Here is a 23,394-nt window from a genome sequence, read left to right as displayed (position 1 = left end):
GGCATGATGGAGAGATCGGGGGGCACGTCGAGGTTTGGAGCGGCACGATGGAGAGATCGGGGGGCACGCCGAGGTTTAGAGCGGAAGAAGGGGAGGAGGCGCAGTAGGGTTTGGAGAGGAGAAGAGGAGACTGCGGTAGGAAGAGGGGAAGCTAAGAGGTGAGCGCGGGCGGTGGGATGGGGTTTTATTTTTTTTTTACCACGGTACAATGCCGTCGCAAAAAAGAAAATTAGGTGCGATGTTAAAAAGTGTAGGCGGGAGGTTTTTTATCACGATAAAATGCCGTCGCAGACAAAATATAAAAATTATGGTTCGATTTTTTACTACTGCAAAATACCATCTCAAAAAAAAAAAAAAAAAAAAAAAAATATATATATATATATATATTATAAATTATTTATCACGATCTACTGTCGTGGTAAAAATCATAGATTATTTATCATGGTGTATTGCCGTCGTAAAAACTCTACTTTTTACTACAAAATTTGATTGCCATTGCAAATAGTAATTAAAATTTATATCTTATTTATGAAGGATTTTTGCCGTCACAAATAAATTTTTTGCGATGGTAAATTAACCGTCGCAAATAAGTCCATCGCAAAAATACCTTTTTCTTGTAGTGATACGGGCATGAAGATTGGAGGTGGTTGTTTGGTTTCAGAAGAATTAGAGAGGGTTCTAATGGAGTTGTGTAGTGACTTTGGCTTTTTTAGGACTTCTACATGATCTAAAAGAGTGACCAAAGCATAGGCAATTGAAGCATTTGATAGGATTTCAGCCAGCTTTCTTGAGGTGATCTGAGTCTCCATAGTGAAAACGGATACTTTGTCTAAAAGCACTAGGGTGGAAGGGGGGCTTTTTAAGAGGTCAACCGGGGTTTGTGTATTGAGCTGGGAGGCATGGAATGATATTAGCCTTTTCTTCCCCATCTCATGCATTTTCGAGGGGTTATTTGCTGTGAGCAATTTACCTAAGAGAAAATAATAATTTTTATCCAGGAAATGAAAATTACCAAATAACTAATGCCCAAGAGTAGCTTTTTCCATCAACAATATGGAAGTTGTGGAAAGATTTGACAGTGACGGTATGATCCAGCATCCATCTCCACAGTACTCAGTTCATATGATTGGCTGAGGTGATGGCCTGTAGCTGCTACTGCTCGAGTCTAACTTGTGGCGAGAGGTGGCAATCTATGATAGTTCTTGATGAATCTATGGACCGAAATGATTATATTCTTAGGAAGTGGTAGAGGGCTGGGAAGGCGGATTGGAGGATCGGTTAGTGGTGCTAAGGGTTCTTCCAAAACGTGATACTTTTCCCCTCACAATCAAAGATCCTGATATAGCTGATTGATGGGTCAAAAAGAGCTCAGTCTGATCTCCAAATTAAAAGTCTGAAGCCATAATCTTCAAGCTATTGGTGTTTGTGAGCAAGGACCTCCTTAGATAATGCTTGTAGGAGACTATTTTTGCCCAAGATTGGGATGTGGTTTCTCATAAATCTCGATCACAATGGGCCTAAGAGAGCTATATTCCTTTTGTCTTGGATCTTGAATGGATGTCCTTTCTTTTTCCTATTGATCAGACAATGGCTGCCACTAAGGCTATGGTTCCCTTTTTAGAATAAAGATTTATGATCTTTATCGACAGCAAGGATCACTAAGCACTGCAACAAGATAAGGAGATAGTAGGTCTCCCCATCGCAGACCACGATCATGATGGAACCAAGATCCTAATCATTAGATAAAATTGTGGAATTGCTAGAGTTTAAAATTGCTTATCCATGAGCACTACTTAACAGTAAAGCCTTTGGTAGAGAGTAATTTATGGGCAAACTTTCAATCAACTTTGTCAAAAGCCTTTTTGAAACCAAGTTCAAGGAGAGTCCACTCAATTTTCTCTTTTCTACACTGAGTGATGATTTCATTAGCTGTAACGTAACCATCCAACATGAATCTGTTCTAGAGAAAAGTATATCGAGAATTGCTACTAAGATTTTTGTTGACTTCCTTCAGTCAGTTGGTTGAAATCTTGGAGAGAATTTTGATTATCTGATGAATAATGCTAATTGGCCTATAGTCATAATAATTGAAGTGCCTTCTTTATTTGAAATAAAAAAAAATAAAGGAGAAATTTAGTCTACTAATGTCCACTACATTATTAAAGAATGCTTCAAGCAAGCCCATCAAATCTAGTTATAGAGAAAATTAGAAAGTTTGATAGAAAAGGATCAAGAAGCCGGTAGGGTCAAATGATTTATCTTTGCCAAATCAAAATATTTCTTATTTGACCATAACATGTTCAGTGTTGCTGAAGAAAATTGCTTTTGCAAAATCTTAAACAAAAAAGTATTTAAGTATTTGATAATATTATTTGAAAAATATTTCTACAAGAAGAGAGATAAAAAGAAAGGTGTTGCTATTGGCGGCCAACTTGGTGCTGGAGTAGACGGATCTATAGTGGCTGGAGTTTGTCATTACACCGGATAGAGGACAACCTACAAATCAAGTCTCTTACTAGAATTATTTCTGGTGGAGACCCTTCGATGCTCAAATTAGTCACTAGAGAACTGTGGAAAGGAAAGAGAGGGTGGAGCTTAAGAGTTTATTTGAAGGTCTCCTATTTCCTACATTTAGTGATGGGCAGCTGACTAGTTTTGGAAAGAAGGATAGGATTGCTGCAGAGAATCATATCATTTCTACCTTGTTTGGCTGAAGTGAGTTATTATTCGTTCAATTTGGAGGATATCTGGGATGTGGAGTAAAGACAATTACTCAATCCGTAATCACTGTTGCAAATCTCAGTCTAGGCTCGATATGGCCTGAGCCGAAAAATTTGTGTTGCATATACACAACATCTGAACTTCAAAAAGATATTTGTATTGCATATCAAAATGACAAGTTTTTACATTGTAAGATTAATGAATGTCCATTACAACCAGAACAAGTTATAGAGAAAATACAAAAGGATACATCATATATAAAACACCAAAAAAAGAGAGAGAATCACTTATCTACAGTATCATCATCATCATCTTGGCAATTGCTGGAAGTAGTGGGATCCTGTAAGAAACAAAATAAACTTTCGAAGTTAAGAATATAGAAATCTGTACGTACAACTCATAAAGTCTATACAATTAAAATATACATAAAAATAATATAAAATCTAAAAATTATATGTAGCTAATTATCTAGTGCCGGGCAAAATCCGTAAAAAAGATATAATCTTATCAACCTGAGTCCTCAATGACACAATCTCTATCTGATAGCTTTGCCTCAGCTCCTTTATCTATAGGTCATGTCTCTAACTTACCTCCTATAACTGTCTCTTATCTTTACATCATCTCTTGTACATGTGTTTCTAGCCTACGGATCTCTATAGTGCTGCTACTCTACCTATGCTCCTGAGTATATCTGCTCACTACAGACAACTAAGTGGAGATGACTCCAACTCTATAACTCTTCATTTGGTCATAATGCTCAGGTCTTATAAGCTCAGTGAACACCTAAGCTTCGACGCAACTGTACTCTGTAGATGATAATGACTTGCCAACATGCTCTGCAATAATCATTATTGCCCTATTATATATATTAAAGAAAAGATTTACATATTAATGATAAAAAAATGATAATAAAAATAATTCAACAAATAGATCAATACATACGATCAGATCTCTATACTCCTCTTATACAAAACTAACGTCTCGATGGGTATGAGTTATCTTATAGAACTCAACTTCACCAGGCTCCCTTCCATGCTCTTCCATCTATAGAAAAAAGGTATATGTTGCATGCTATATGATCCATTATATATGATATATGATATAAGATATATCATCATACAAGATGTATAGAAAAAAGTATACACATTGTAGCCTATTAATGCATTATATTCTTTTACCATCAAATATATAGAAGTATCATTTAGCAAATATTCTACAAACACTACTTTTATGGAAATATCCTTGAAAAATTAATAGTTGAAAGCATAACTATACATTAAGATAAAAGAAAACTAGGTCTAAGTTCTTTATATTATCTTAATTTATATTGTGCATCAGATTGTTATTACTATCCACACCTACAACCAAACAACCCCTACATCAATGTATGCTTACTAAGAAAATACTTTATAAAAGTAGATGAAGTATTAATGATGCATATACATCAACATAAACCTTGCATCAAACAAACATGTATTGACATATCAAGTAATGAATCTCGAAGTTGTAGTACAGCAAACAAACCATTATTAAAACTTCAAGACAATAATTCAAGTACAACAAGATGAAACAATGTTATACAACAATTGTAAAACAATAATGTTACCAGCATAGCAAACAATACCTCAACTTAGGATGAAATCACAAAGAATAAATTCTAAATATTTAAGAAGACATCAATTGAACTCTCTTTCTGAAGAAAATAAAGTATTTGCTATTCTTATCATATCATCATACTTAAGAAGCTTCATCCACACATGATTCAGCACCCAATTTCCAACCGCCCTTGGACTTCTATGATATTTGTTGCAAAGAAGTATCAGAGAATTGTATTGGAAAGAACCATAGAGAAATAGAAAGAATCTTTGGTCATGGCAATCTCCCTTCTACTTTGGGGCTATCTTTATTTTCTTAGTTATTGAATAGTTACAAACATTAAAGTAAGAGGACTTTATTATATCTTATATCAAACATAAATTGTCACAAGGTTATCAGCCTTAATCAAGACCTTGATTAAAGTTTATCTGAATTTAAGGAGAGTACATACTATAAAATCATTTTCAGTTTCTCTATGAGGATTATTTGATCGTCTGAGGATGTCCTCTAAACTTACAATCTTTATCATGACTTTAACATTATTTTTTTTCATTTGAAATATATGGAAATTGAGAATCTAATTGCGAGCATAAGATATCCATTTACGTGGAGAGGAAGAAAGATAAGGGAGGGATTAAGGACTTTTCCAATACAGGGGATTCATCATGTTGTTTAATTATCCAAATTTCTTAGAAGCATTAATTACTTACGTGCATTGATTAATGGAGTGCTTATAAATATGTTTCTTAATGATGTCTCTTAGAGTTCCGTGTAAGTATCTAATACTTGATGCATTTATGTAAGGTCATATGAAGAGTCATATTGTATCTATATAAATCCTTATAATCAACTTTTGTGCAAAGGGCAGTCGAGTGATTAAATGATGTATCAAGTGTCTCTAAATCAGTCCACTATAATCTCATTTTGTTTAATAAAAGTTTGAGTGTTTGTGTGCTTCTCCAAACCTTTTCTTTCTGCTATTTATTTTGGTCATACCACTACGATCCTAGGCATGTAGTTTTAGGGCATTTGTCTACACTCTCCTTTAAACTCTCTGGACAGCATCTGTGAATGTACTTGTGTTTTATATGGTTAACTATAGTTTTAGTGATCAATAAGCAACTGGAGTTAAAGAACCTAAATTTATAATAGAAAAATACCCAGTCTGCCCTTGAGTGAATTAGATTATATGATAAAGATATCTATAAGAATAGATCATATGATAAATCTAAAGGTAATAGTATAATAGATTTAGAAATTTGTTATTTAGGAAAGTATAACATACAAATTCAGCTCTACACCTTACGTAACTCTTAGATCTTGATGTGTGAGGCATCAACTGAGATGATCGTGCAGTTATGCCAATATTGGAGTATGTCTATCATATAAAATAAACAATATGACCTATCTTGTATAAATGTTTAGTTCATACTGATAATGTATAAATTAAAGACTAAATGTAGATTATACATAACCTATTCTCTTTAAGAAAACCAATAGTATACAAGCTCCATCCATTGATGAGGTTATACATCAAGAGGATAGGTACAAGCAATCTCCTCCTCTGTCATCCCCTCCTCATAATCCTTCTTTAACTTGGTCTTATATTATTTCCATTTATGATTTAGGGATTTTAGTACCCAATCATGACTCTCTAGAGGGATTACAAACTTAGTCTGCAACAAAGTATAAAAAAAATAAATGTCAGATCGAATCAAATATTATAATCTTTAGCTAGTTAACATACAGTTCAACTTCATCTTTTTAACTCTACAACCTGTAATAGCTTAACTTTATATAAAGAAAGCATATCATTGCATCTTGAATAGTTGATCGGACATAGTTGATATTTTCATGCAACTGATCCTAAGAAACTAAATAATAGACTTCTTGACCTCTTAATGGATTGTCCTAAATTGTTGCATGTGACTATGATTCTCTCACCCTCACTGAGCTATCATACATTCCTAGCTCGTGTCGGTCCTTATCTCATCCTCACTCATCCTTGATTATCTAAAAAAAAAATAAAAATAAAAGTTAATCAAAAGTATTAAACATACATCATATAAAAATAATAAATTTAAAATAAAATAAGTATAGAATTTATTCATTTAAATTATCTTCAATTTGTAGGTCATTCACAACAACCTCATCGTCTCAATCATCAGGAGGCTCATGCTGCAGTTTACAAGGCTACTGAGATTGTTGGGGCTTATCGGATTGATTGAAAGATCCAGTCTGAGAATGCTGAAACTCTACGTCTCTAAAATATTTTTAAGGTATAATATTTCTACTCTGCATATATTGAATATAATATCAGTTAATACAAATTATACATACACTAATAGAGAAATTGCTAATAATAAATATAATTTATTAAATAAAAATATATATTAAATATTTTTGTATCAATAGAGTCAAGCATTATTTTGTCCTTGAACATCTGTCCTAATCCAATTTGTTGAAATATTTAGATCATCAATTGAGAAAATATGTAAAGTTATACATTAAGTATAAGTCTCCTCGTCTTCCAAAACTATTCCTTTCTCCATATCATACAAGTCCCTAGATTTTGTTTTGATAAAAATAGCTCATTCCTTATCTTTTGAATCTTGTATCCAAAATACTTATCGAGCTTGAGATGAAAATATGAATGGATTATCCTTTAACAAAATACCGGTGTGCATGAATTGTAAAAAATTTACTAGTGTATACCCATTTGTATCTTACTTTAAACCTCTTGGTGAGTTTACATTAACCCAATCATATCAAAATAATACTATCTTAAACTTTTCACACTAATCTAACTCATAAATATCTATAAATGCATCATAATAAATTTTTCTCTCTGCTTCCACCATAATTTCACTATTCTAAGTTTTTCTAAATTTTTCATATTTTTTAGTATAAAATTTAAAATCATTGATGATGAAGCCATTATATCTCTTGATAATATTATTAGAACCTCGAGCAATAGCTATCAACTCATCTAAACAATTGCCTTCCATCATTATTGATACCTAAAAAATATGACATAATTAAATATTAAATCATGCATCATAATATTAATCAAAATTAACATACACCTATATATATATATGTCTAATCTATCTGAAAAACTATTTAGAGAATATTTTGGCCAACCATCTTTGCTGAACCCTTGAATTTGGTCAAATATTATTGTTGATTTGTCACCGAGCAACTAAAAATTTACTATATAAAAGTTAAATCATTGGTTAAGCACATTATGCATGATAGGATAGTAAATTAAATCATATTATAACCATCAGAACCTACGATGATCAAATATTATGTCACTATGAAGTAAGATATAATGATGTGCTTGTGCCAATGAATTTTTGTCAAGAGCAACAGTTTCAATCTGTCATGCCTCTGACTCAAGATTATAAGCCGGGGTCATGGCAACTACTGCATGCTTATAAGAAACTCTTCCTATAAGCATGCAAGACATCTCATCATGATATCAAATAGCAAAATAAAATTAAATAATTAATGTTCAAACCTTAATTTAAATAACTGAATCAAAACTTAATGTCAACAAAAAGAAAATAAGTATTTGACAAAGTCAATATTAAACAATGTCTTGAATCAACTTTGATAAATCCTAAATCAAATAAGAAAACTAACTCCATCTCTAATCGCACTCCCATATCGAAAATTTCGTATCAAGCTAATTTTTTGAATTTATAAAAAAATAAAAAATTCATTATGAGCTAATAGCCCAGTAAGTAATGAATACCTTTAACTAAATAAATCAAGCAATAATTATATACATATATCAATTAACCAAGATAGCATCATAAGGATGTCAATTCAAAATTCATATCTTGATATAATATAGTATCAAGCATTTATTTATCGGATTTCAAGTCATATAACTTAAGTTCATAAATCACATTTTCATCAAATTTTCAACTTCTTCTTGTCAACCTTGAGCTATGACCATATTTTTCTGTGGCAGGATCATAACACTGTGTATCCTCTTACGGTGGACCGTGTATTATCTTATGACGGGCTGCATGCCAACTTATGGTTAGCTATATATCATCTTATAGCCTGCTGTGTATCATCTTGCAGTGTGCTGTATATCATCTTACAGCATAAATCATACAAACTATGAATCTACTGATGGTTTGTCGTGAATTTACTGACGACATGTTGTGTATTTGCTTTGCGATATAATCCTTTATATAGCTAGGTTGACAGTTCATATTATCATCTAATTCCATATCTTATTTGACATTCATCTCATCATCTAGTTTCATATCTTGTTTGACAATAGTATGAGTATAAAATAATAAAATATCAAATCAATCCATCAGATCACCCATGATGATCACATGTCATCATAATCATTTAGAAAGAAAAGAATATTTTTAGTATTCATATATCTTGCATCACATGCATATCGTGATTTAATACAATTCAAAATTCATCAATTTATTAATTAATGATTTATTAGATAAATTTAGTAAAGGTAAAAACACTACTTACCTCAAAAGCAAATTCAACCATGGATCCAATTAATCCTGAAAATCCTTCTCTAGATCTAATATAAAAATATCATATTTTGATCAAATTTTATAATAATTATTTTAAAATAAAATTTTTAAAATTCAATATCTCCATAAAGACAGGTTAGGTGATAGCACCCAAGATTTTTGATTAATCAATCTAGGCCATTAAAGAAAATCCTCTCTTTTTATTCCCTAAAATCCAAGAATCCTAATCGAAAGGAAAACAAGAGAGAGAAGGTGGAGAGAGAAAATAGTGAGAGAAATTAGAGAGAGAAGAATGGAAGAGAGAGAAAGATGGGAGACAGAGAGTCTCTCTCTTTTCTCTTTTTTTTTTCTTTGTCTTTTCTTTTCTTTTTCTTTTTCTTCCTCTTTTCTTCTCCCTTCGATTAGATAGAACAGGGGATCCATGATCCCCTTCTTCGCTTTCTCGATTCCATATATAGGAATCTCGTCTGAAATTGATGGCTGGGGGCTCGGCTCATGGTGGTGCAGTCGTGGCTCCCCAATCGGGTGCTCGACGGTGATGGATGGCACCGAAAAACCCATAAAAGTGGATGGCCAAAATAGGGTGTTTTGGAATCCAATTTTCTTTTCAAAAATCAGCAAATAAACCATCTACAATTCATCTTATAAATCAAAGGAACTTGATGAAGAACTTTCTTAGGATATTTTACCTAGTTCTTAGCAATGCTCAGCCCATGATTCATTGAACACAGTGACGGTAACTAGAAGCAAAAGAGGAAGAGAATCAAAAGAAAAATCAAGAAGGAAGGATCCGGTGATGGGTGGCCATAGGGGAAAGGGGTTTTCAATTTACAGGGAGGAATTAGGGTTTTAGCTAAGATGGGATTCCTTATTGGGATCGAAAGAAGACTCTCAAGGGAGTCGTTGAGAGTCTTCTTCCTCTTGTTCTTGTTCATCCTCTTTTTCTTTTTTTCCTTTATTTTTTTGCTTTAAAATTCATGCTCTTCTTACTTGGCTTCTGTTTTAATTTGGGCTCGATTTCAAGTTAGGCTGGGATATTACACAATCCTTCCCGAAACTCTCTTACCATATAAGAATTTATACTTTTCAACATTTCGTATAGTCTCATAATTTCTTTGAGATTGGTTGAATGTTGTTTCTACACCTTCGAGATATCTTAAACAAAATATCAAATACTCTTCAGCAATATATCCTTCTATAATTAAGGCCTCGGGATGAGCTCTATTGCATACATAATCTTTCAAGTGCACAAGATACCTTTAGAAATCAAAAAAAATTATAAAATATCAATATCAGCATAACATTTTTCAGAACTAAAAAATTCTAAATTGTAATTACAAAGTTTATAGTAGCTTACCTCTCACTAAGATACATCTATCTATAGTGCACCGGTCTACCAAGTTTAGCTTTTACAGCTAAGTAAATGATTTAGATGAACCATAATAATGAAAAAAACTTGGAGGAAAGACTTTTTCCATTTGGTATAACGTAAGTGCAACACAAGACTCCAATTGATCAAGTTTTCGAGGATCAAAGATTTTAGAATATAATGACTAAAAAAGTACTAACAATTAGGAAACAACTACAATAACTTATTTCAGCATTAATGATCTTAAAATCAGTAGAATAATATCTTGCATCAGTATATGACCATCATGACTTTTTAGATTTGAAAGTTTTCACTCTTTTAGATTGATACATCGTGAAATATTTGATGCATACCCATCAGGAATCTTGATATTTTTAAAACTATTAGGAAAAGACCTTTCCTTGAGTGCATATTGTGCAACATATAGGAGGCATGTAAATTTTATCATTAACAAGCACTTTAGAATGAAGTTCCTATTGGATGCCCATTTTTTTTAAATTAAAACATGCCTTCATATTATCTTTGATCTTCTTATCAAGATTTAATAATATTCTAATTAAATTATAACTAGTCTTCTCTATATGCATGATATCAAGATTATACTGAAGAAGATTATGCTCTCAATAAGATAAGTCAAAAAGATGCTTCTTTTTTTTTATAACTGTTTAGTAGTACTAGTTGTAGATACTACCATTGTTATATCATTATTTTCATATCCATCAATATTTTCATCATCTTCGAAGAAATTATTAGCATCCTCAAACACCTCTGTATCTAGATTACTAGTACTGACTTCTTTTGGTAACTCTTCATGCATTGAGCTTTCAGCATCCTCCCTTCTTCTTTTTTTCTTTGAAGATTTGGATATCTTACCATAACTTTGATTAATATTATGCATTTATCTCATACATCGAATCTAGAAGGTGAAATAGGGGTAAATCTCAATCGTATAGTTCTATCAAACAAATCTTTCTGAAATCAAAATAAATGATTTGCTTCCAACCATCTGTGATGTCCCATATAGCAAAACTTTCCTCCATATCTTAACCAATATAAATGGATTGAATCCCCACATGACGGCATGCAACATGCCCCTTAGTACTCCAACCAGATAAATTTGTATATGTTGGAAAATTATTGATAGTTCATATAAAAGTTGTCCACAATTTAAATATTTGTTTGGTGGAAGCATCCGGTACATCGATACCCTCTCATAGTTATTTCAGTTTCTCTATTAAAGATTATAGAAAAATATCAATATCATTCTCTGGACTTTTAGCGCCTAGGATAACCATTGACAGAATTAATAAAGATTATTTCATGTACATCCATGGTGGCAAATTATAAGGAATCAAAACAACTGGCCAAGTGTTGTAGATATAACTTAGAGTCTAAAATGGATTGAAACTAGCAGTAGCTAAAGCAACCTAATACTGCAAACATCGGATGTAAAATCAAGATGTCTATCATCAAATACTTTCTAGGCTAAACTATCTACTAGGTGTCTCAACATTCCATCCTTCGTACACCTTTCATCATGCTATCTTATTGAAGAAGTTATTTTTGATGATGCATAGATTCTTTTCAATCGAGGTATAAGAGAAAAGTAACACAATACTTTGGCCCCTTCTTTTTTACTCCATATTGCATTCACATCATTTAATAGATCACCCTCATTTTCTTTATGTGTTATCCATCATAAAGATCCACACATATGGCATAACTCTTGATTAACATTATTGTCTCAATATAATATACGATCATTTGGACAACTATGAATCTTCTGGTATCTAAGATTCAATTTTTTTACTAATTTCTTGGCTTTATTAGAGGAAGATGGTAAAGTAGTACCTCTGAAAATACATCATTTAATAATTAGAGCATCATAGTAAAACTCTTATTAAACCATCCATTCAAATATTTTAAATGAAATAAATACACAAGAAAAGAAATTTTTGAAATATTCTTACAACTTAGATATAATTCTTGATCATGATCTTCCAACAAATAGCGATATCAAACTATCTCATCATTAAATAAACATACCGGCTCCTCAACATGCATAGTATCAGTAGGCATAAATCCCTTAGGCTTCTTAACTATTTCTTGTCCTCCACTGGATTCTCCTAAATTTCTAATATCGTTTCAAGAACATCTCTAAGCAGGTCCCTCATATCATCTTCTCTTACTGAATTTCTTTGTACGTTATCGGATCCTGTAGCAGATATATGTTTTGCATAGGAGGGTTGAGTACATGAAGATGATAACATAGACTCTCCATGAAATACCCACTTGGTATAACCCTTCAAAAAATCATTCTATACCAAATATTCTTCAATAGTTTGTGAATCAAGAGAAGAATAATTTACATATTTTCAGCATGGACATAGAATCTTCTCATTCATATTAGATTTCTTAAAAGCAAATTTAATAAAATTCTGAACTCTATCTAAATAATCTTTACTAGATTTTGGTTTATTTATCCAACTTTTATTTATTGTAAGCAAAAAATTGATTGAAATTGTAATTGAATTGAAAAACTAAAAAAAATACATATCATTTTGCACTCAAATGAATAGCAAAGTTGAAAGTATAAATCTGAATTGATAGTACGCTTGAACTAAATCAATATAGAAACAATCTTGCTAGTAGTCATGCAAATAAAAAAAAGATATAATTATAGTAGTATGTTTCAATTATACAAACAAACAAGATCACTTCTATAACTGTAATTCTGTAATTATAATTCTATAAAGTATAAATGGCATATTTCCTTCTTTTACAAAGATGGATGGAACCTTTTGCTTCTGAAAGACCTGTCTACCTCTGAACACCTACCATCAGTCCTGAGCCATTCCCTAAAAGTGATGTAATGTGATGCAAGTTGTACCTCTATGAAATTAATCTTGTTGCCTCCTCTTTTTGGTTATTAACTCACAGGATATTGTCAAATGACCAATAGAAAAGCAAGATCCCAAATCTTTTAGGAAACATTAACCGAGTAATTTGTTGCATTGCCCCTCTCAGTTTCATGAAACTTGGTGAAATAATGATGCATTGCGTCACACTATCTTTGATAACTAATCTTGTTCTATATATCTTAACTATGTAAATGTATATTGATTCATACCTTAGCTTGTTCTTCAGCCATTTCCATCTCTTATTATTTAAAATTTATGTTCCCAAATAGATTTCAAATAAGTGTTAGCAATATAACTAATGAACAAATTTATATTATCAACAATGAAATTTAAAAATTCAATCTTAATTTCAACATTACTTACACACACTCCCCAACCTATGGATGCTTTTAGATTATAAATAAAAATGAAACATGACATCAAAATATTTGGATTTAGGACTGAAGATTTATAGTTATTATCAAAATATCAAAATCCACTATAGTTGTTATTCTGTTTTTAGCACATCTTATGGTATTTTTTGTCGTATCATAATACTAAATTTGATTTGTTATTAATTTGTGCTTAAAATCTTTCAAACATACAATATGCAAACAGGATTTTATAGTAACATGAGATATGTTGCATGAGATGATATACTTTTCTTTCATGCATAGGCTTGAGCATCAATATAATGATAGCTGACATTCAGATGAGAAGTTTGACAATTGGTTAACTAACAGGTGGTGGCAATCAACCCCCATGCCATTAAGATTCCAGAAATTTATGATCCACAAAAAATTGCCCACCACGATCACTTGATATAATTTTCTTCTAAAATAAGAAAAAAAGGGAGATAGATAGGAAAACTGTCAACAAGAATATATTATTCTAAACCCTTTGATTAAGATGCATAACTAGAAGAGGAAACATAGAAACAATCATTTATTTGACTATTTTCATCTATCACTGGTAAGTATTCAAATTTCATCTTTGAAGCATATTTTAGAAATGAAATAGACAAGTAAAATAATGCTTTCAAAATGTAAGAAATATATAAAGAACTAGTTCAATCTTCCAGGGTATTCCAGCTTCTTGAAATCCATATACTGAACAAAGTATTGGAAATACCCATTGACTGGCCTATTACTACTTGATGCAAAGGATGGATAGAAGTATATGAAGAATATTGGGCAATGCAAGTACAAAATCAGATTAATGAAACCATATATTCCACATGACTGTAATGCCAGATTTTTGAAAGTCCACTAAATATCTAGCATAATTACCCATACCAACCTTACAAACTCATGAAGAAACACTTCTTTGTGGCTGTGCAAACTATGAACTATCAAATCCAGTAGGCAGCTGACCTATGAATATCATATAACAAAAATTAGCAGAAGCAGGTCAAACATATAACAAAAGCTCAGGATGAAAAGATATAATGGGAAGGAAAAAAGATCGAACCACTGATTATACATGATACCACTTCTTTGTTCTCTTTATTCACTGTGAGCTTTGGGCACAAGGATAAAAGCTTTCACTATCTAGACAATAACTGGTTCAAGCTAAACTCTCCTGGAACTTTCACTATCTAGAAACAATCTATCACATCTTGGTAGTTAGGGGATGATAACTCTATAAATGAGAGAAGTGGGGTATATAGACTTAATTAAACATTTTAATCTTTTTCCCTTCTAATATAAATGGAAGGAAACCAGTTTAATTTATGACCAATAGTTGCAATGTGAAAAAGCATATGACGTGTCCCTCCTAATCAATGACAGGATGCAAGGTAGAATATGCTGGGAAGCAAGTTCGAGCATATGGAATGTTTCTTGAAAACAACAAGATTGAAAAAAAAAATATATAACAGATTTAGATCTCAACTAGTTGCAAACACAAGATGCCAGACAAGGCATGAGGTTTCATCTCAGACATTTGACTATAGCATTTTCAATTCTAGTATCAACAGTTTCATTAAAAAGGTGAATTAAGTCAAGAGAAAACATATATAACATTATTTTAGAAATTAGAATACATAGAATTGTCTGAAACTTTGGATGTGTCACATAATTTTGGTGGTCATTGCCAGTTAACTTATCAACATGGTTTCAAAAATAAAAATGCAAAATACCTAGAAAAACAGAAAAAATAAAGATGATCCTTCTTTGATGAGAATCTTAATAAATAATAGGAAAAGAATCCCACTTTTACAAAATATATTCCTTCCCTATCAAAGTGATTTTTTTACAAATTGTAAGGTCTACGGTATTTTTCTTAGTCTCTATAAAGTTATAACACTGATAGCAATTTCTCTATAGAAATATGTGTTTCTTAAATGTCTAGAATCCCAACATTAAAGTACATTTAGATATATTAGAATATGATTTTAAGCTCAGAAACATGCTTCAAAACAACCGATGAAATACCTAAACTATGGACAGTTTGAATTGCTTCCATAATAAAGTTGTTCCTATAGAGATGTCTTGTATTTAGATTAGCACTGGTCACGAGTTAATAGAGGCCTTTCCATCTTGTTGGGTGGACCCGACCCAATTTTATTGATATAGTGCTTTTCTAGGGTTTTTTGCATAGTACTCTGTAATCTCTAATATCGAAGATAGTGAAAAATCTTCATCTATCTCTACCAGTTTGATTCAAAAAGTTTGATCTTTGTTTTCTTTGATTTCTCTTTTATTTGGCGTCTTGCTACAACAAACTGGTATCAGAGCCTAGTTATAGATCATTGATTGAAGATGTCTGTGGTGAAGTTCGAAGTAGAAAATTTTGATGGAGCAAATGACTTTGGATTGTAGCAGATCAAGATGCATGTACTGCTTGTGCAACATGGTTTGGAAAGAGCACTGGAGGGAGAGGACAGTCTGCTTGCAACCTTGACGGTGACAAAGAAGAAAGGGATTATGGTAAGAACTCATATATAGTGTGATCCAATTGAGTCTATCCAATTCACGAGAAATGCGATCTGACCACTACTCTTACGATTTGGAAGAAATTGGAGGTATTGTACATGAAGAAATTCCTAACAAATCGTCTGTATTTGAAGCAACATCTATATCAGTTGAAGATGAGACCAGGTACTCCTATGAGTGATCGTGTAGATCTATTTAATCAGGTTATTATAGATCTTCATAATATTGATGTAAGAATTGAAGATGAAGACCAGGCCCTTTTACTATTGTGTTCTTTGCTTGAACCATATGAAAATTTTGTTGATACTATATGCTATATGGTAGAACAAGTATCACCTTGAAAGATGTTAAATCATCCTTGAACTCTAAGAAGTTGAAGAAAAAGGTGATAGACAATTAGGTCAATGATGGAGATGGCTTGATGGTTAGAGGCAAAAGCAAGAATAAAGGGTCACATAACAAAGAAAAGTCTCGAAGTAAATCTAAGGGGAGAGTAGTAAGTTCCTGGTACTATAAGGAGAATGGCCATATCAGGAGAAATTGTCCAAAGTGCAAAAAAAATAAAGCTGAATCTTCTAGTAATGTTGCTGAGGAGAGTTTTAATGAGTCTATTAGTGGTGATGTTCTAAAAATAGTGACTGAGAAGAATTTTTATGGGTATGTAAGCACTCGTATTCTTACAATAAATGTTGTATAATCTAGCTTTGAGTGGATTCTTGATTCCAGTTGTTCTTATCATATATATACTCAGATAGAGAATCTTTTGCTACCTACCAATCAATAGATGGTGGCAAAGTTTTAATGGGAAACAATAAAGCTTGTAAGTTTATTGAAATAGGGACAATTCGAATCAAGATGTTTGATGGTGTTAAGAGGATATTGATAAATGTTAGATATGTACCAAAACTGAAGAAAAATCTGATCTCCTTGGGTGTGCTAGATTCTATTGGCTATGAGTTTAGAGGTTGAGGTGGAGTCATGAAGGTTTCTAAAGGTGTTGTTGTTGTGATGAAGGGAATTAAGTGAAATGAACTGTATTTTCTCTGGAACAATACTGCTATAGGGTCTACTATAATTGGATCTATAGAGCAAGAGTCTCTTACTAATATGCTGTGGCACATGCATCTGGGACACATAAGTGAGAGTGGGTTGGCAAAACTAAGCAAACGAAGACTATTATATGGTTAGAAAATAAGGAAGCTGGACTTCTGTAAGCATTGTGCATTCGAAAAATAATGCAGGGTAAAGTTGTTGGGATTTGGCACCTCAAATTTGATCTACCGGAGAAAAACTCAAGACGGAGAAGTCTGTAGGAGAACCCATGATGTGGAGGAGCCCGGAGATACAGTGTGCATAGGCCCACAGTAAGGCAGGGCCCACAAGTGCATGCAGGCTAGCGGGACCCACGGCCTAGGCTCGCCCAAGCCAGTGTGGGTGTGTGGCTTAGGACACGCACATGCCCATGCGGTGCCATGCGGTGCTTCCCTGAGGCTAGTTTTGGTGTGGTCCATGATGGACTACGTGGGATGGTGCGGTCCATGTGAGTGTCGTGGATCGACCCGATTCATAAGTCAAAACTTGTGGCTCACAGTGTGATCCAACAGTTGGAAGGTGATTTGGGAGGCTTTTTGCACAATCTAGCGGCCAGGCACACGAGCGGGGAAGATCCAACAGCTAAGAAGGTAATTTGGATCCTTTCGAAGGTAAGATTTTGATTGAGGTTGAATTTTATACGTATAAAAGGGCCCCGATAGCCCTATGCCAGTGTAGTCGATTGGAGTTGGCAGTTAGCACTTGAGAGGCAGAGGAGCTACAGAGAGAGTAGGAGCAGCGGTTGGAGCCTTAGGTAGAGTCGACAGAGGGTCTTCTTGAGATTTTTGTGAGAGCTTTTGTAAGCGATGAAAGGTGAAAGCTTCTTGTTGAAAGAAAAAGATTTATAAGAGTTGAGAGTATGTGATCTCCTCTTGTAATTATTTTCTTTCATAGTGAAGCATTTGCATGCCCCGTAGAGGTAGACTTTGGTCTAATCCACATACTTGATTGTGTCCTATTTTTATTTCTTCTTTCTTTCTGCTGTAACAAATAGTACTAGATCCCCAACAAAAGTTTAGTATAGGTGTTTATAGAACCAAAGGAATAGTTGACTATATTCACTCAAATCTATGCCATCCTTCTTAGGTGCTATCTAAAAGTGGTCTCAGATATATTCTAACCTTTGTTGATGATTATTCAAGAAAGATTTAGGCATATTTTTTGAAACAAAAAAAAAAGATATGTCTGAGAAATTTAAGTATTGAAAAATAATGATTGAAAAGTAGACAAGAAAGTCAATTAAGCACTTGAAAATAGATAATGAACTAAAATTCTATAGTGATGAATTCAACCAGTTCTGCAATGAGCATGGAATTGTGAGATACTGCACTATTGTGAGAACACCATAGTAGAATGGTATAGCAGAGTGGATGAATAGAGTGCTCTTGGAGAGAGCTCAATATATGCTATCTAATGTAGGTTTGGGAAAAGAATTCTAGGCTGAAGCTTGTAATATTGTAGTATTTTTGATAAACAAGTCTCCATTGACACATCAATTGAGTGCATGACTCCTGAAGAGAAGTGCTCAGGTTCTTCTACAAACCATACTGATTTGAAAATTTTTGGATGTCTAGCATACACTCATGTGAGGCAGGCAATCTTGAGCCAAGGGCAAGAAAGTGCATTTTTCTTGGCTATGCAGATGGAGTAAAAGAATACAAAATATGGTGTCTTGATGGTAAGTCCTCCAAATTTCTTATTAGTAGAGATGTTGCTTTCAATGAATTAGCTATGTTTAAAGAGTACAAGGAGTGCATTGATGGAGATTCAGACTGTAGCATTGAAAAGCAGGTGGAGCATGAAATTCAAGCTCCTGAGATTTAGTCTGGAGTATAGGATGTTTGGATTGAAGCTTCAGAGAAGCAATAACCATAGAGTTTGAGGGACTATAATCTTGTCAGAAGTGGGCATAGAAGAGAGATAAAAGCACCATAGAGATTTGGATATACTACTTTGATTGCATATGCTTTGAATGTGGTAGAGAAAATTGATGGACAGGAGCCAAGCTACTATCGTGAGGCTATTATTTATGATAAATATGCACAGTGGAGTGTTGCCGTGTTAGAAGAAATGGGGTCTCTTCAAAAAAATAAAACATGGGTGTTGGTGAAACCTCCTGGTAGTCAAAAAATTATTGGGAGTAAATGGATTTTCAAGAAGAAGGAAGAAATCCCTAGAGTTAAGAGTGCAAGGTTTAAAGCATATTTGGTGGAAAAAGGCTTTATTCAAAGAAAAGGTGTGAACTTTAATAAAGTTTTCTCACCAGTTGTGAAGCATAGTTCAATCAGAGTCTTACTTACCATGGTTGCTTTGTATGACTTAGAGTTTGAACAGTTAGATGTCAAAATAGTATTTTTATGTGGGGAGCTTGATGAGCAGATTTATATATAGCAGCCAGAGTAATTTGTTGTTCCTGAAAAGGAAGATCATGTATGCTTATTACAAAGGTCTTTATATGGCCTTAAGCAATCACCCAAATAATGGTATAAGAGATTTGACACTTTCATGATTAGTCATAGTTTTACTAAAAATATTTTTGATTGTTGTATTTATCATAAAAAATTATAAGATGGCAGCTTTATTTATCTCTTGTTATATGTTGATGACATGCTGATTGCTGCTCATGATATAAAAAATATTAATATTCTAAAATCTCAACTTGATAGTGAATTTGAGATGAAAGACGTGGGTGTAGCAAAGAAGATTTTGAATATAAAGATAAGTAGAGATAGAGCTACAGATAAGTTGTATTTGTCATAGAGAAAATACTTAGAAAAGATACTATAGTATTTTAATTTGTTTGATTCAAAGCCAGTTTGTCCTCCACTTGCCTCACACTTTAATCTTTCTACCTTTTTGCCACCTCTTAATCAGGATGAGATTAAGTATATATCTAGAGTTCCTTATGCTAGTGCTGAAGGCAATATTTATATATGCTATAGTTTGCATTAGGCTAGATATTACACATGCTGCTAGTATTGTTAGTAGGTTTATGGAAAATCCTAAAAAAGAACATTGGCAAGATGCGAAGTAGATTCTTTGTTATTTCAGAGATACTATGAATGTTGGGTTGGTTAACTGCAGCGATATTGATATATATATATGGTAGTGTCATTGGTTTTATAGATTCTAACTATGCAACTTATAAAGATCGAAGGAAGTCTATGACAAGTTATATCTTTACTCTTTCTGATTGTACAGTTAGTTGGAAAGCAGTTTTGTAATTCACCATTGCCTTATCTATAATAGAGGTTGAGTACATGGCATTGATAGAGGGTGTGAAGGAGGGAATATGGTTGAAAGATTTTATTGATGATCTGGATATTCAGCTTAGATAGTTTATTGTGTATTCTAACAATCAGAGTGCTATGTACCTAACTAAAAATCAGATGTACCATGAGAAGACTAAATATATTGATATTAGATTTCACTTCATTCGAGAAGTTGTAAGTCAGGGAACAATTTTGATGAAGAAAGTGAGTACAGATGACAATCCTGTAGACATATTGACAATGCCCATAACCACAAGCAAATTTAGGCATTGCTTGGATTTGGTTGGAGTTTGCAACTGTTGAGATGGAGCCCTTGGGGGCTGACATGGAGTTGGTGAGAGGTTTAACATTTTATGTAAATTGGATAAATGTAAGCTAAGATGGAGATTTGTAGAGGTGTTCTGCATTTAGATTAGCACTGGCTAGAGAGTTAATAGAGGCCTTTCCATCTTATTGGATGGTTTTATTGATATAGTGCTTTTTAAGGATATTTTGCATAGTACTCCATAATCTCTAATATTGAAGATAGTGAAAAATTTCTATCTCTGTCCGTGATTTTTTTCTTTGATTCAAAGAATTTTTCACGTAAATCCTAAGTTTGCATTAATCTTTATTTTCTTCAATTTCTCTTTTATTTGGCATCTAACAGTTCCATCTCATCCAAATTGGCAAAGATTAGCTGAAAATGAAGAAACTCCAAAATTATGGTCAATACTAGATACTGGTTAAATATGCTCCATTCCACTCATGTACAACTACAGTCTACTCTTTTTAGATGCACTTGTAAATTGAGGTGAAGTGGTTGCTTATGATCCATTGAAAAAAATCTCTTACTCTGCTTTCATCTCAGGATATGCAGTAATATCCTCACAGATTATTTTTAGCCAAACCATTTTGTCACAAACATGACCTATGGTAAAAGCATATTCAATCATAATAGGGGAAATCTCTTGACAAATGATCCTAGGATTTCACTACTTATCCACATATGCAAGAGTTTATACTCGATACCCAGTGCTTTAATTCTATATGACAATTTAACATTTGCATTGCCAAGTCTTCATACTTAGGCATGCAGGATGGGCATTATTAATCCTAAACTGTTGATTGGACTTATACACAATAGGATAGGAATGTTTTACCACCTGTAGTTCAAACTTCTACCAATACTAGTATAATACCATCTGCAGTACAATTTCCACTTTGAAACCTCCCTGGAAACTCACTCTTGCACCCACTTCTACAGTGCTCACAAATAAACTTTTGAGAGAAAAAAAACAAAAATAAAAAAAAAATATGTTCACAAACTGAGGTTAGAAGAGAACTCAGATTAGAAGAGCACTGCAGCACAACTCACTTCAAAATCAGAGAATTTTTTCATAATTTTGTAGATCAAATTAGAGAATGAGAACACTGATCAATGAGAATTTCTCTAGAATCAGTTCAAGATTATGAAAAAAAAAGGAAAATTTGTAGCTTGCCAAGGTCAAGGGCTATGGAACAATGAAGAAAAATTTGCAGATCAAATTAAGAAACCAAAAAAAAAAAAAGATCAGGGGGTATTTTCACACTAGTAATTATAGATCCTTACCAGATCAGAATATCCTCATCATAAGCTCTTAGATCTATGAATAAATTTTAATCGAACATCAAAATAACTCTCAGATTCAATGACAATGGCTGTCTAAAGGGATGATCGAAGGTGCTCTATGGCAATGGACAAGGGGATGATCTCAAGCTTGGTGGCAAAGGACAAGAAGCCAGCAATGGATGGCTCTTTAACCCGACAATAAGGAAGGGCTCTTAGGTCCGATGGTAGGGGAGGGGCCTCAAGTGTTCACAAGATCAGCAGTAAGGGATGACTCTAAAAAAATAACATCCTATGGCATTATAAATAGAGAGAAGCCCTAGATCATCACTCATGATCATTGGAGCTCTCACCTTGAGTGTATACAAGGGAAAAAGACTATCCGATTTTCAAAACCTCGCAATCTCCACTAATGGAGTTCAGTGATCCTTCATAAACCATAAAATCATAAATTAAAAAAAATAGCATAAAAATAGAAATATATAAATAAGATGAACAAAATAAAAAAAATCATGCCTGATCAATAGTGAAGGAGCTCCACCATGCTCAGGACAAGAAGAAGAAGCCAGAGAAGGAGGAGAAGCCGACAGAGATGAAGAAGACCAGATGGGAGAGGTATGGGGTGGTAGTGGAGATTTAGGGCACTAGAAAGATATTTACATATGGCACTAGAAGGATCTAGGGCACTAGAGGAAGATCGATAGTGAAGGCAAAAGGAGGAGAGGATTGAGGAAGATGAGAATATTTAGGGTAGGGTGGACTGGGTTTTATTGGCTCCGAACGATGCTGGGGTTTATGGATCCCGATGATATTTATAAGAGTCATTGTAAACTCCCACCTACCAACTATGGAAGGCTTAAAAATTTTTGATGCTTATACCTAGCATCACCAAATAAAAGTTGGCAATTCCCTCTTTTCCTATAGTGAACTGGCTGCAGTCATTTTGATTTAGCTATATATTAAATAATAAATCTGAGCCTTCTTTTCCGCTTTCCTTCTTTGTTATTCTAATTATTTAATAATTATATATGCTGGTCTCTATTTTTTTTTTTAAATTTCTGTAGCATGATTAATTTTCTTTATAGATCTAACATCTTATAATTCTAGTACAAGAGTGAATTATATTATTTTTCTTCTAAAATCCAATCATTTTTTTCTAGATTAGCATTCTAATATAATTAAATTATATGATATAGATGGATAAAGAGTTCACCATAGATGTAGATTTGGGGAATGACGATGACAGGACAAATGAATCAACGCCTGTTGGTTTTAATACAATTGTAGTAGGTGGTTCTATAAATGGTAAATGTTGGGTATAAAATACCCACAGCCGAAGTCCTCAGCAGAATCAGCTCAAGGAGGACTCCGCCCGGACTCCTACGGAAATCGGGCTC

At 33.2% G+C, this 23,394-nt stretch overlaps 1 long non-coding RNA gene and 1 pseudogene across 1 annotated transcript; both read right to left on the bottom strand.

The window, feature by feature from the left end:
* Positions 1 to 2,867: 2,867 nt before the first annotated feature.
* Positions 2,868 to 22,822, bottom strand: LOC105061454 (uncharacterized). The gene is made up of 3 exons (XR_003798608.2): positions 22,514 to 22,822; positions 14,409 to 14,482; positions 2,868 to 3,061 (listed from the first exon to the last, which is right to left on the bottom strand). It is a non-coding gene; the product is annotated as an uncharacterized lncRNA (long non-coding RNA).
* On the bottom strand, positions 5,802 to 13,224 carry LOC109504869 (uncharacterized; annotated as a pseudogene).
* Positions 22,823 to 23,394: the final 572 nt, after the last annotated feature.

Source organism: Elaeis guineensis, chromosome 7, assembly GCF_000442705.2.
Source record: "Elaeis guineensis isolate ETL-2024a chromosome 7, EG11, whole genome shotgun sequence".
Taxonomy (NCBI): Eukaryota; Viridiplantae; Streptophyta; class Magnoliopsida; order Arecales; family Arecaceae; genus Elaeis; species Elaeis guineensis.
The sequence above is the reverse complement of the archived record's forward strand: the minus strand, read 5'-3'. Positions and strand labels throughout refer to the sequence as shown.